A 14416-nucleotide genomic window follows, 5' to 3' on the forward strand; every position below is an offset into this window, starting at 1 on the left:
CGTCTGAAAGAGCCTCAGATCATGTAAATTCTCTGCTAAAGGATCAGCTCTGAGCTTTGTTCATGTGGAGCAGCTCCATGAAGCAGAGGAACAAGATTAAATATGATTATAATGAATATTATCAATGCAAAGTCGACTAAATTAGTCTTAAATTTAGTCGACTAAATTGACATGCGATTTTAGTCTAAAACTAGACTAAAATTGAAAAGTTTTTTTTGACTAAATCTCGACTAAAATTAAATTACATTTCAGTCAAAAGACTAAAACTAAAATAAAATATGTTGTCAAAATTAACACTAGTACAATAAAAACAAAAAACTAAAATTAGAATAACCTGTCAATATCAACTAAATTGTACAATTATGTGTTTTTGTGCAAACTCTTCTTGTTAGTTTTTTGTTTTTTAAATCTAACCTACTCAAATCAAGAGATAAACTTATGATTTAAAGGTGCATTATGCAACTTTTTATGCGGGGGAAAAAAAAAGTTGATATTTGTGTGTATTTGACCTTGTAGTGACCCAACGGCTGTATGAGTGGTCAGCATGGCGCCTTTATTTTCAATTACAGTGTTCTCTACAACGTTCCAGGAGCACTTATTTTGTGGGTTTTCTGGGGGGAGGGTCCGTCAGCAGTGAAAACCTTCCAAACAATTGATCCTGGAGCGTCCTAGAGACCACTGTGATGGAAAGCAAAGGTGCCATGCTGACCACTCATACAGCCGCTGGGTCACCACAAGGTCAAATACGCACAAAACTTATTTATTTGGATGAAAAGTTACATAATGCCCCTTTAAAGTTTAAAACATCCAGATTACTTTTTGCCAGGTGTAAACTATGTCTGAACTAGAAATGCTGCGAACTTCAATGCCTGAAAAGCATAAATGAAATTATAACAAATCGAGTGTAAAATTACAAATGGCCGTCAGTACCGCGGAGAGAAGTGCCACCAGTGGGACGCGTGCCGCAGTTTGAGAACCGCCCCGTCATACCTACATAAAGGGCTTATTGTGAGCGGTGCACGTCACTGCTCAGTGAGTGACTCATTGTCCAATAATCGATCCAGCGTTTTACCATCGTTTTCAACTCTCAAGAATGGTAGCGTCAAGTCTGCAGTACTGTTCTCAGCAGATGCCCTTTCTGACGTGATGCTTTGTATTTACCAGGTCTTATGACTTCTGCTGTAATTTGTTTGAACTGTAAAATGTTAAAGTTACAATTACTCACAATTCCGCATCCGCAAAATATTATAGAGGTAAACAATCCCGCCCACTTGTGGTCCTTTGCCGGGTCCGGAAATAAAAATCCTATTCTTAAAGGGGGGATATAATGCAAAATTGACTTTTTCAAGCTTTACATCATGTTATGTCATTCCCTCATTAAAAACATGCCTGAAGTGTTGCCTTGGCACATTCACGTATTTTTGAGTAATCTGTAAAAACTCTGATGGCGGCCATTTTAGGGACAGGTTTGCCTGAGTCCTCCTAGGAACGCCCCCACCTCCTGGAGACGCCTCCGAGCTTTCGTCACCAGCCGAGTAACCAACCACTGCTCCTCAGCAGAACCCCCTCCCCACTGATGCCACAGACAGCGTGTGGAGGGGGCGTGTCGGAAAAGGTCAGAGGTTCTTAAAGAGACAGAGGCCTATTTCAAGACATTCACTACAGCCATTTTGAGAGAGACATTTTATACAAGGCAGTTATTTTAATTTACTGCATTTACAGACCAACAGAAGGTTTCGTCATCATTGTAGTGTGCTATGGACTGGTGCTATGTGATTGAAAAATACCCCCTCTTTAATTCGCATTGACTGTGTGCTAACAGGTCATCGCACGGATGGTTTAAAGGAGCTATATCATGCAAACGTGACTTTTTGGAGCTTTTGACCATGTTTTTATGCTATTTCCTGATCAAAAACAGCTGCTCCGCCCTCTTCTGAAAAACGTCGGAGTTGCTCAGTTGTGTCGTCAGAGCGGAACGGAAGTGCTCGACGTCTGTAATGTAATGTTTTAATTCTATGCTTACAGCCTGATTTTAAAGGGACTATAAGGAGTTTAAAAATGTTAAAATTAAGTATTTTCCTCCCTCTACATGTTCCAGCCATGTCCTAATGTGTAGAATGAGCTCAGACCTGTTCACCACAACTGCCTCTAAAATCCTGTACGGTCACTCAAAAAGATGTCACTTCGGCCCGAATTGCCGTCATGCACGAGCTTAATATAGAAGGTGCAGTTACACATATGGCCTGAGGTGGCAGTAGTGAGTATAAAATGGCGAACTTGCTTCCAGCCCCTTTAATATGTAAAACAGCTTTTACATTATTTCTTTTGCAAGAAAGAAATGAAGGTCAGCGCTGCCCCTGCGGACAAAACAAACGCATCCTGAGCGTCTGAACAGATCTCATGTTTGCACTGGAAGATGTGAAGAAGGAGCTCTTTCTAACCTACTCTGGACACCTGTTCTTTTTTCTTACCTAACGATAATGTCAGAGAATATCGCGTTTGGCTACGAAGACGGGAGTTTATTCAACCTTCCTAAAGAAGAGGCCACTCGCCAGAAGTTGGAATTTCTTTCCGGGATTCGTCAAGCATCAGACAAAATAGTGTTTCTCTGTGACTGTCTCTTGATGGACGTTTGGTGAACCTTGGCCAGAAACAAAGTGGATTAACATTTATAATCAGTGCAAATCCCATCACGTAGACAGCGATGGACCAGAGTGGTGAGGCAATCCAAATGCGTGTTATGAAGCTGTGTTGCAGCTCCTAACTGCATCGTTCACTTTTTGCTGTGTATTTATATTTCTACAACTGCAAAAGTTGTATGAGCAGAGAGAGGGGGCGGAGTTAACTGAATCGAAGTGTTGTGTCTTCCGGGTATGCAAAATGCCTCCAGAAAATACTTATATTTATCACAAAAATGAGTGCTCCATGGTGGTAGAGGCACAATATATCATTTGAATGCCTATTTTTTACTTTTGAATGGCTAAAATAGCATGATACAGATCCTTTTAAAGAAAGAAGACACTACTGGAAAATACAGCTTTTATTCCTTTTCAGTTGGTACATTTTTAGATACATTTTTACATTTTACATTTTTATTGTGCCTGGGTTTGTCACTTTTATCGGAATTTTTCCTCCCTTTCCCCAGAAGAGCACCAGTTCACATTTTTTTTTGTACTTTCAGACACCTAAAGCACACACGGGTCACATCGTCGTTTCTACAATAATATCTCTAACATTGATATGAAAACTTTGATGAGCACTAAAGCAGGTCTTACGGCTGGTCTAAGTTTCATCATTTATCCCACTAACAGGTCGAGGGGCTCAGAAACACGGCGGCAACTTTCCTCATTGTCACCATAAACCATTCACCGCATATCCGAAAAGATCGCGGCTAAGCATTGTGGGAGAGCGGTCTCGCTGCTTTCTCAAAAAACAATTGAGCGACACGACGCAACGATTCGCGCAACCCACAGAAAGCCGCGGGAAACAGATGATCCCGTTGTTTCCCCTTAAGGCCTTTATCAGTGCGATGGAGTTCGGAGTCGAGAGCTATCAGCGGCGGCGCGGCTAATGCAGCTAAGCCCCATCATTTGCCGAGAGGGGAGCGGCGTGGTGTTAGCCGCTAGCATTGCATAAGCCCTGATTAAGAACTGCTGGAAGTTTGTCGCCTGTCAGTCTGTGTGGGTGAGAAAGAGTCACAGAGGAGCAACAAATGGGATTTTTTAAAGAAGCTTAAACTTTAGCGCGGCAAATTATGCGCGATATTAACTTCAGTTTGCTAGCGGAAGTGAAGCATGTCAATTCCTAGAAACTTGACACACATTGTAGCTTAAGTGGCGCTGTTTGAGGATGTGTTGATGGAGTAAACTAAAGGGAAATGTTTTTTGAAGGCTCTATTAATGAAATTTACAATGTACAAAACACGACAGACCCTAAATATCAAATCAAAGTAGGTTTTCATCAAAAATACTACATTTTTTATGTCATTTTTGCTCCATTTTAGTCTGTGTGAACCAGAAAACGATTACCAAAATAGTTGTCAACTATTTCAATAATCGATTAGTCGATTCATCGATTAGTCGTTTCAGCCCTAACTATAACAAATATGTAAAAAGGAGTTTGAATTAAAAGGGGCTGTATCACAAAACCTTCCACAGATATAAACAGTGAACAAGATACATGCTTCTCTAATTGGTTGATTAAACTCTACTTCCTTTTCCACCTGTTTACAAAATGGAGCAGTATGTTGGTTTTATTTTTGCACTTTTTAAAGGAACAGGCCACCTTTTTTTCCAAACTTAGATATGTTCTTACCTGAGCTTAGACGAGTTGATGCGCACCCGTCTGGTCTTTGTGCGTGCCCTCAGTCACGCAAAACGACCAGAGATCTTGTTAGCATTTGGCCTCTCCCTGTATATTCCTATGGCTCCAAATGGGAGTGAAGTTGGAAGCTACCTCACTCTTCCACGGGCACGCATAAAAAAAACAGACAGGTATGTATCAACTCGTCTAAGCTCAGGTAAGAACATATCACAGTGTGGAAGAACTGTGTGCTCTCAGTCACCCAAAAAGACCAAAGATATTGTTAGAATTTGGCCTTTCCCAGTATGTTCCTATAGCTCCAAACATGGTGAAGTTAGAAGTGACCAAACTCGCAACAGACAAGGCACGAGAGATATTCTTTCTTCACGAGACAATTGCGAGTGCTCCGGGCCAGGCAGAGAGAGTCAAAAACTACATACGACTTCTGTCTGAAGGATGCAGATGGAGCTAGGTACCAAAAAGGCTCTAATCAGGGCTTGACATTCATATATTCTGTTGCAGATGATTTCAAAGGAAAAAAAAATGCAATGAGCCATGTTAAGTCTGGCTTTATTCGGTTGACAAATACAAAATATTAGTCAGATTTGCGATATCTCACGGGCTCGACACACAGAAACCGACACAGCCTGTTAGAAAAGTCATATACACACAATGTAAAATACACTTTCACAGCTCAACAGATCTGTACAAATTATAGTTTTGTTTCTTATAGTAAGACAGAAAGGTACTATAAGAAACAAAACTATAATAACCTTAACCTAAGAAGACAGTATGAACCTTCTACAAAGAGATCTGTACAAACTTCCGTCGCTGTGATTTGTTCCCTCCCATGTGTCGAGCGAGACTAAAGGGGAGCCAACAGCAGGAATTGTCAACAAATCCTTCCATTAGTGCATTGTTAAGTAGAGATGTTGCCACCGGAGTAAGAATGCCTTATGAAAAAAACGGCCTTGGCTGTTTTCTTTACAAATCTGTGGAGAAAAGTTTGTTTGGTTAAATAATAAAACACCTTGCGTGGGTTTGATCATTTTTTCCATTTCTGATGTTGAGAGAGCAAACGAGCTTCACACTGATGATTGAAAAAGAGTTTTGTCTGCTGTGTATCTCGTAACTCAAGGATCGAAGTTCAGAAACTGGTCTTACTATTGAACTTTAATCTTGAGCCAGTAATGCACAGCAGAATTTCAAATCAATACCTCTGCTCTTTGTTAAAAGTGAGTTTGTTTTAGTGTAACTTTTCAATCAAGCGTTCAAACTTCACGAACCGCCACTTCGTAGTCCTGCTCTCCTTGTTTTGTTTTTTGTCAATGAGCACCAAGTTTAAAGGTGGGGGAGCGAAGGGTTAAGTCCGATAATCGCCTGTATCGACCTGCGTGCTTTAGAGTAAGGAGAGAGAATGTGGCGGGTCTGAGAGCGGCCGCCTGAATGTTTATTGATCGAATCATAAAGAGAGCCGTCCCAGACTTTCTGCCTCCTTAGGTGATCGCCCGAGCGTCTTTTCACACTCGTTTGCTGCCATGACAAGTTCATATCTTACGGCTGAGGCGAACATTTACGTACGACATGGGCACAGGTGTTTCTAGGTACAGTGTAAGCAGAACGGAGGCAGGTTGTCTCTTTCGGGAGAGCGGGAGGTTTCTCTATGAGGGTCACACGGCACTTTCTGGGCCGTTTTAGAGTCCATTTAGAGTCCTTGCAGTTAGGAGTTTGGAGTTTAATAATAATAATAATACATTTTATTTGTGTAGCGCTTTTCAAGACACTCAAAGACGCTTTACAGAAAACAAGAATAAAATCACACATAAAATGAGCACATTAAAATGGAGGGCAGTTACTCGATATTAAAAGCCTTTTTAAAGAGGTGGGTTTTGAGTTCTTTCTTGAAGGTGAGGAGGTCAGAACAGGCACGGAGCGGTGGGGGCAGTGAGTTCCAGAGTGTGGGGGGCGGCGATGGAGAAGGCTCTGTCTCCCCAGGTTCGGCGCTTGGTCTTACAGGGGAGGGACAGGAGGTTGGCGTTGGAGGAGCGGAGGGAGCGAGATGGAGTGTGCGTGAGGAGGCGGGCAGCGGAGTTCTGGATGTACTGGAGTTTGTTGAGGGTTTTGGATGGTGAGCCGTAGAGGATGCTGTTGCAGTAGTCGATTCTAGATGTGATGAAGGCATGAATCAGTGTTTCAGCGGCAGAGAAAATGAGGGAAGGGCGGAGTCGTGATATGTTTTTGAGATGGAAGAAAGCAGTCCGGGTTATTTGCTTGATGTGGGGTTCGAAGGAAAGAGTGGGGTCGAGGAGAACACCGAGGGTGCGGATTAGTGGGGACGGAGTGACGGTGGTGCTGTCGAAATTGAGGCAGATGTCTTGAGCAGATTTGGTGATGTTTTTTGGACCGATGATGATGTCTGTTTTGTCACTGTTTAGTTTAAGAAAGTTGTGTTTCATCCAGGTTTTGATGTCACTCAGGCAGTGGGTGAGGGTGGAGTGGATATTGGGGTCTATGGATGTGGTGGAGATGTAGACCTGTATGTCATCAGCGTAGCAGTGAAAGTCAAGGCCGTGACGTCGGATGATGTTGCCAAGAGGGAGGATGTACAGGATGAAGAGGAGAGGACCAAGCACCGAACCTTGGGGAACACCCTGAGATAGGGGGGCGATGGAGGAGGAGCAGCGGTTGATGTGGATGAACTGTTGCCGGTTTGAGAGGTAGGACTGAAGCCAGGACAGAGCAGAGCCAGTGATGTTGAGGTTGGATTTGAGGCGGGACAGGAGGATGGAGTGACTGATAGTGTCGAATGCTGCGGTGAGGTCCAGGAGGATGAGGAGAAAATAAGGTCCATCCATCCATTCTCCTCCACTTATCCATTGACGGGTCGTGGGGGCAATCATCCAAGCTGCTCGAATGATGGCTCCTCTTGCAGGTGGTGGGTCCACAGAAGGATGGCCTCACGATTGACCGGGCCGGTTGGTCTCTCAAAAGGGGCGCTCTTTGTCTGGCCCGTCACCTAGGACCTATTTGCCATGGGTGCTTAAAACCCTCATCACGTCAAGTTAGCGGTTCGAGAAGGGGACAAAGTAAGGCGTAATCAACTATAGCCATTAGCATTTAGCCATCCAACATGGCAAATTATGAATGATCCAGATGTTTTCAGCTGCTGTCAACCAATCAACCTCCTTTTGTTGACGTCAAAGCCTCATTTAGAAATCACAAATTAATTAAATTTACGAAACGACTGTATGAAAGTGGACTCTGATCCAAATGCTAAATCATATACAGCGAAGTTTCTGCTTTTTTGCATCAATAAACATCATCTAATATGTTAATGATGGAGAAACCACTGAAATTATATAAATGTCAGGGAAATGAGCCAAACCTCATAGGGCCTAGATTTACTAAGGGGAGAGAACGCTCAATTAAAACAAGTCCGTGAAGCCATTTGCTAACAGAAGCGCGCATTTGTAGGAACGGGCTCAGATGAACGAACAGTGTTTCTGTGAATTTGATGGTGCAGCCTGCCACACAACACTAGTTTGGCTCTGCTCAAGAAGCTTACCCCATGCTAAGAGGGCAGCCTCTGTTGCTAAGGGAGTCACGTCACACTGACCTGGATATTTGTCTAACTCAATACTCAGCAGCCTTAGACCTTTGATATCAAGTTACCTCAGCCTAGAGGGAAATGGACAGCTACAACCCTCACAACACTCTGTTTAATCGTTTTAGGTGCTGATTCACGCTATATTGTTTGACCAGACAGCTCAGACAGTCTGCTTTCTCGCACCACCACCCGGACCACCACGAGAACCAAACTACTCCGGTGTGCACATCCCTAACGAATCTAGTAACCAGTACAAGGGGAGCTCACGGCACTTCCACAGGTGGTGCATTCACTGACACAGGTGCAGTAAGAATTTCAACACATGAACCAATAGAACAAAGGGCCAGATCTTGTGCCTGGTGCAAGCCAAGTGTGGTTTGCGAGAGGGCGTCACTTTTAAAAAGAATGAGGACTAAGGCATGGTTTATCACAGCACTGAGAGTGGTGCCCTGATGGCAGCCTCACATTCATTTCCTCATTTATATTGCACTGTCTTGTGTTCTTCCTTAAAGAGGGGGTATTATGCTTTTTTCAATCACATAGCACCAGTCTTTATCACACTACAATGATGTCGAAACCTTCTGTTGGTCTGTAAATGCAGTAAATTATAATAACTGCCTTGTATAAAATGTCTCTCTCAAAATGGCTGTAGTGAATGTCTTGAAATAGGCCTCTGTCTCTTTAAGAACCTCTGACCCTTTCCGACACGCCCCCTCCACACGCTGTCTGTGGCATCAGTGGGGAGGGGGTTCTGCTGAGGAGCAGTGGTTGGTTACTCGGCTGGTGACGAAAGCTCGGAGGCGTCTCCAGGAGGTGGGGGCGTTTCTAGGAGGACTCAGGCAAAGCTATCCCTAAAATGGCCGCCATCAGTTTTTACAGATTACTCAAAAATACGTGAATGTGCCAAGGCAACACTTCAGGCATGTTTTCAACGAGGGAATGACATAATAACATGATGTAAAGCTTGAAAAAGTCAATTTTGCATTATACCCCCCCCCTTTAAGCATTATAGGCTCTCACAGGTCAAACAAAAAACGTTATTAACCCCATCATGAGCTCTTTCTCTCGTTTCCCGAGAGAAAGAGATGCAGCCTTCAGCCGGTCCCACTGTGGTGCGGGTCGGCGCTCGCTGGGCCGTAATTGCGTTGACGCGACCCAAACAAAAGCGCATGTTCACCCCCCCACATTTGTAGGTGTCCCCTGCTGGTGCACGCTGTCATGTCCTTGCATAAGACACTTCACCCACATTGCCTCCAGTGTGTGCGTACAATGGTGCATGAATGAACGAGAGTGTGAGAATGGGTGAGTGGTTCCTGTAGAAGATACATTTCCCTAAAGGGATCAATAAAGTATACCTTAACCTTCAACAGCGCCAAAGCTTGTGCAAGAAAATAAAGCATATCTTGACTTTTTTCCTGTTCTCTTGTTGCATCTGTTTATTGTTCCGCTGGCAAATAATGTTTCTAATTGCGTGTTTTGCCTCATTTGCGTGTGGCATTCGCTGTTTTTGGCCCCAGTTTGACTGCGCTCTGACCCTTTGCACTCATTAGTACTGACCTCAGACGACCTCCGTCATCCTCAGTGACATGAGAGGCTGCGCTAACACAGGAATGGGCCCGGTAATTACCAGGATCGGGCCCCGAGGCTGTCAGTATTTGTAGGGCCGCAGTAATTAACACCACGGTAAACAGGATGCACGGGTGTGGGAATTATTGTCGTTGCTATTATTTAAGCTATTGTACAGATTCACTCCTATGTTCACAAGGAAACAGACCAACGTATTAGGGCATTTAGGACTTGGGTCTCATTGTTTAGTGTGAACTTAAATGTTGCAATTGCTTGGCTAAGTCATAAGGAGTAAGTAATGTGAAGTAAATAAAGCCATGTTGTTTCTACATTTGTGGTTTGGCTTCATTTGTGCATGTTTAACGGGAGAATACTATAAAAAGCTTTTAAGATTTAAAATCTCTTTCAGGAGAGTCCCGGCCACAAGGGGGGATCCCAAGGCCGTGGGAACCCAGGGTGCTGAGGGCGCTGCATGGATAGTTTGTGAACTGCAGGCAATATTAATCCCTTAACTCCCACCTGAACCGAGCACATTTTCTCCAGCTTTACCCCAGTCCAAAAGCTTCTGGAAAAAAGGTGTGAAAATAGAACAAAACTGAGACGAAAACAAGGATGGAAATGTGACAAAATAGTGAGAAAACATTGACGAAAAAGTGACAAAAAATGTACAAAAAATTGACAAAATTTGACAAAAAAGTGAGAAAAATGGACGAAAAATGGAGGAAAAAATGGACGAAAAAGTGATAAGAATTTGACCAAAAAATGCGAATAATTTGACGAAAAAGTGACAAAAAAGTCATGAAAATTTGACAAAAATGAGACGACTGCCCATCAAAAAAAATGATGAAAAAAAATCTGATGTGAGGAAGAAGATCAATTTAGTTTTGTAGGTCTTTCAAATATGGCGCTACACTGGCCTACAGGATTAGGGTAAAGCTGAACTGGAGAAAATGCTCTCGGTTCAGGCGGGAGTTAAGAGGTTAATAAATAGGATTTATGCACAGAAAAAGTATTTTGGGGGTAAATTTTGTCCCTCAGCACCCCCCTAACTAAAACATCTTCCCACGGCTCTGGGGGATCCTATTGCACATGCTTTTATTGGTAGGGGAAAGTGTAGCAGCTGGAGAAAACATGGAAAACCAAACACTCTGAGGACAACAAGTAAACTTCATACTGGAATTAAGGCCTGTATCTCATGTCTTAATGAGATAGAGGCGACTAAGCAAAAAAAACAGAAAACCAGTCAAACCACAATGGCAATAAGCCTATATAGTTCAATGTAGCCTTTACTCACAGAAGGTAGTGATCAAAATGTGTCTGAAATGATCCAAAAGGATAATACTTTAATTATGTGCCATTGAAGGATGGATCAAGAAAAGCATCCTTTCAGGGACAGTAATGGTGCCTAAGCATAGCCTTATAATGTCGGTGTACAACATAACAATGTATATGTTTAGAGATGCACCGATCCAGCTTTTTTGCTTCCGATACTGATACTGGTTTGAGTTTCTATATAATTTTGATATTTGATACTTGAATACAACGACACCTTTTTAAAAGTAGCTTGTGGTGAGTCAAAAAGTGAATGGTCCTCTTTTGTAACAGGGGAATTTCTCAATTTGTGAGATCAATAAAGTGTTGTTCATTATATCTATTATTAAACTGTACTGGAAAAACTTTGTGACATTCATTGTGTCTACCTGTTACTAGTGTAACTTTTGAGGTTCATTTAGTCAGATAGCATGTTGCCGCTGAACCAGGGTGAGAACGCGGTGATGGAGGAGGTGAGGATGGACTCGATGATGGCCCTGTAGAACTGCACCAGCATCTTGGTCAGTAGCTTAAGTTTCCTCAGCTGCCGCAGGAAGAACATCCTCTGCTGGGCCTTCTTGATGAGGGAGCTGACGGTTGGCAATCGTTCGAGGTTCTGGGTGATGGTGGTGCCCAGGAAATGGAAGGAGTCAGTCCACGATGGGGGTGGGAGAGTCTGTCAGGGCTTTGACTTTCCTGAAGTTCATGATCATCTCCACTGTCCTCTGGGCACTCAGCTCCAGGTTATTTGTTTATTTGGTCGAGACGCCAGATTGTAGCCATGGGCTAATTTCCATCCGTTGTCCAATCACAGCAATCACAAAATCCTCTCACTCATCCTGACCTATTGTAAACTTCACACTGAAAGGCCCTGTCCGGTCAGGGATCGTACCTGGGACCTTCTAGCTGTTGAGCACAAGCAATAACCACTGTGCCATTGTGCTGCCATGACAAACTATTTGGCTACTTTACCACTCACAACATTAATCTGACCATTACAAATGAATAAATATCAGTTATTCTTTACCACCAGGTCATAACCTAAACTACAAACACCAAGACTTTCTTCTCTGACCAATATTATTTGTTAAGTCATAGTTTCTGTCCCCCTTGACGTTAGCATTAGCATGCTGCTGCTAGCTATGCTACATTGCCCGGCAAAGTAAATTTACGAGTGAAAAACTTAGTGGTTCAAAGCTTCAAAGTGCCCATATTCACTTAAAATAATAATAATAATGCATCGGTTTTATATACCGCTTTCCTGGACACTAAAAGACGCTTTACATTGCACTATTCATTCACTCCATACCCGGTGGTGGTAAGCTACTATTGTAGCCACAGCTGCCCTGAGGTAGACTGACGGAAGCGAGGCAACCAGTCTGCACCATCGGCCGCTCCGACCACCAACAACCACTCACTCACTCACTCCATTCGCTAGGCTTCTTGGTGTTACTAAATGGTCTCCCATCCAAGTACCGACCAGGCCCTTCCCTGCTTAGCTTCCAAGGTCTGACGGGATTGGGCAGAGCAAAGGCGGTATGACCACTTAGATTAAGAATTGGATATTTGGAATTGATACCGAGTTCCGTGGTTTTTTCCAGTGTCAGCTCCCATATCCCACCAGTGTGGGATAAGAGCATCCCTACAAGTTAAAGAATGGGCAAGTATGAACACATAAGCAGTAGATTTGACTGTAAAGCAGCACAGAACCAAAACATCTGACACACACGTTTAGGCCCAGCCGCAGAGTGACCCTTCATGTTTTTGCCTCTTCATGTTTTGCCCGTCTAAAAACTATGGTTTCAAACACTGTAAGCTGTGCAGAGGTAGAAGGCAGTAACCGAAAAAACTTTGGACTCCCAGTCAGACTAAAATGTCTAAAATGCCAATTATATTTAGGCAGGTTGGACCAAAATATCTCAATAACAAGCACACAAGAAACATCCAGGTATTTTTTTTTTTTTTTTTTTAAACAAGCCGAACCTGCAAAAGCTTTCTATCTGGACACGAACATGAAAGGCCTGTGCACAAATGACTGCTTATCCAGCCGGACCCCCCGACGCTGCCGCAGTGAGTGACAGAGGCAAGAACCCAAACAAGACGTCTGTGTGGTTTTTTTTGTTTTTTTTGCTATTCAAAGCCACTGAAAAAAACAACATATACTCAGTAACAGTATGGTGCCACTAAACACCGTCGAGGAGGTGTAGGCTGCGGAGGAGAGCGCCGCGATAACGACCCCTTTTTCCGCGGCTCCGCAAACCGCACAGATACCGGGCGCCATCTTTTAAACGCCGTCATTTGACTTTGAACAAAGTGACTTTTGAAGAGAAAGGAGCCGTTTCCTTTCTCTCTCTCTCACTCTCTTTCCTCCTTTCCACATTTTAATGCTCCCTGCTCTATCATGTAAATCCCCATTCAAATTAGTTGGGCATTAGAGCCCTCAGCAGTAATGTCAGAGCGGCTGAATGAGACGGGGGACTTAAGCAGCTAACGAACAATGAAATTCCCAAGCCTTGGGACAGGACAATTAAGAAGCAGGCTTAGCCAATGATGAAAATTTATTGCTATCTAATACATATTTCTATTTTCTGAACACTAACCAATTTGAATGTGATTAAGGGGGGTGGGGCCGCTTCATTAAAGGCGAGGCCCCGTCTTCTCGGGAGGTCGCGTGGAGTGGCGGCTTCTGAAGTTAAATTACAAATGCGGACGAAAGAGGCGACGCCATTGTCTTTTTTTTTTTTTCTTCTTCCTTTTTGTAGGGGAGGGAGGGGGTTCTCGGGGCATTGCTAGCATTGTTTTCCGCCGTTCCCCCCTTTAAACGGCTTAGTTAGCCCCTCGCCGGCCAGGAGACATGCTAATACCACGGGCCTGCGGGGAGAGGAAAGAGAGAAGAGGTGAGAGAAATTGGGGGGGGGGCATAATCAGGGACTTCTTATGCGGGATAATGGACTAAATAAATACCGGCGCTTTCGGGGGGCGTCCGTCGGAATAGAAAGCATCCGTCTGCGTTGGTTGTTTTTGGGGGTCTCCCGGCCCGGCGCGCGGTAGGGAGGCCGGCCGCGCAGTCGGTGCCGGCTTCAAGGACGGGAACTTTGAAGAGGGAAAAAGAAGAGAGAAATTTGGGCGTTATTATGAGCCACGCTTCCCTGATATGCTGATGAATGCAAATGTCCCGAAATGTGGTTTTAGGACAATCGCAGGATTTGGTCGTAATGACTTGAGGCAGTTATTCGAGGGGCTGTAGTGTTTCTATTATCGTGAAACTATCCATCTCTTCGACGATGGCTACAGAACGCCTGATCCCCGTCCATGAAAGTGGCCGCCAGAAAAGGTCAAACACTGATATTCATTTGGACGGCCTTTAACTTTGTTTCAATAAGCTTCTGCAATGTCACAAGATTTACTTACTGCGTTGATTTTTTTTTTTTTTTACCAAAGTCTTGTATTGATGATGGCCCGGCCCACTGCGCAAAGCCCTGCCTCAGTTCCACAGTGAAATCATGGCGGCGGGTGGCGTTTTACATGAGGCATTACAGAAAAAAAAGAAGGTTATGCTGGTGAAAGTGAAACTTGTGTTCAGTTTTCTGCCCAGTCTCTCAAATCTTTACGTTGTCTATTATTAGGGCT

This window comes from Gobius niger (genome assembly GCF_951799975.1).
Source record: "Gobius niger genome assembly, chromosome: 24".
NCBI lineage: Eukaryota > Metazoa > Chordata > Actinopteri > Gobiiformes > Gobiidae > Gobius > Gobius niger.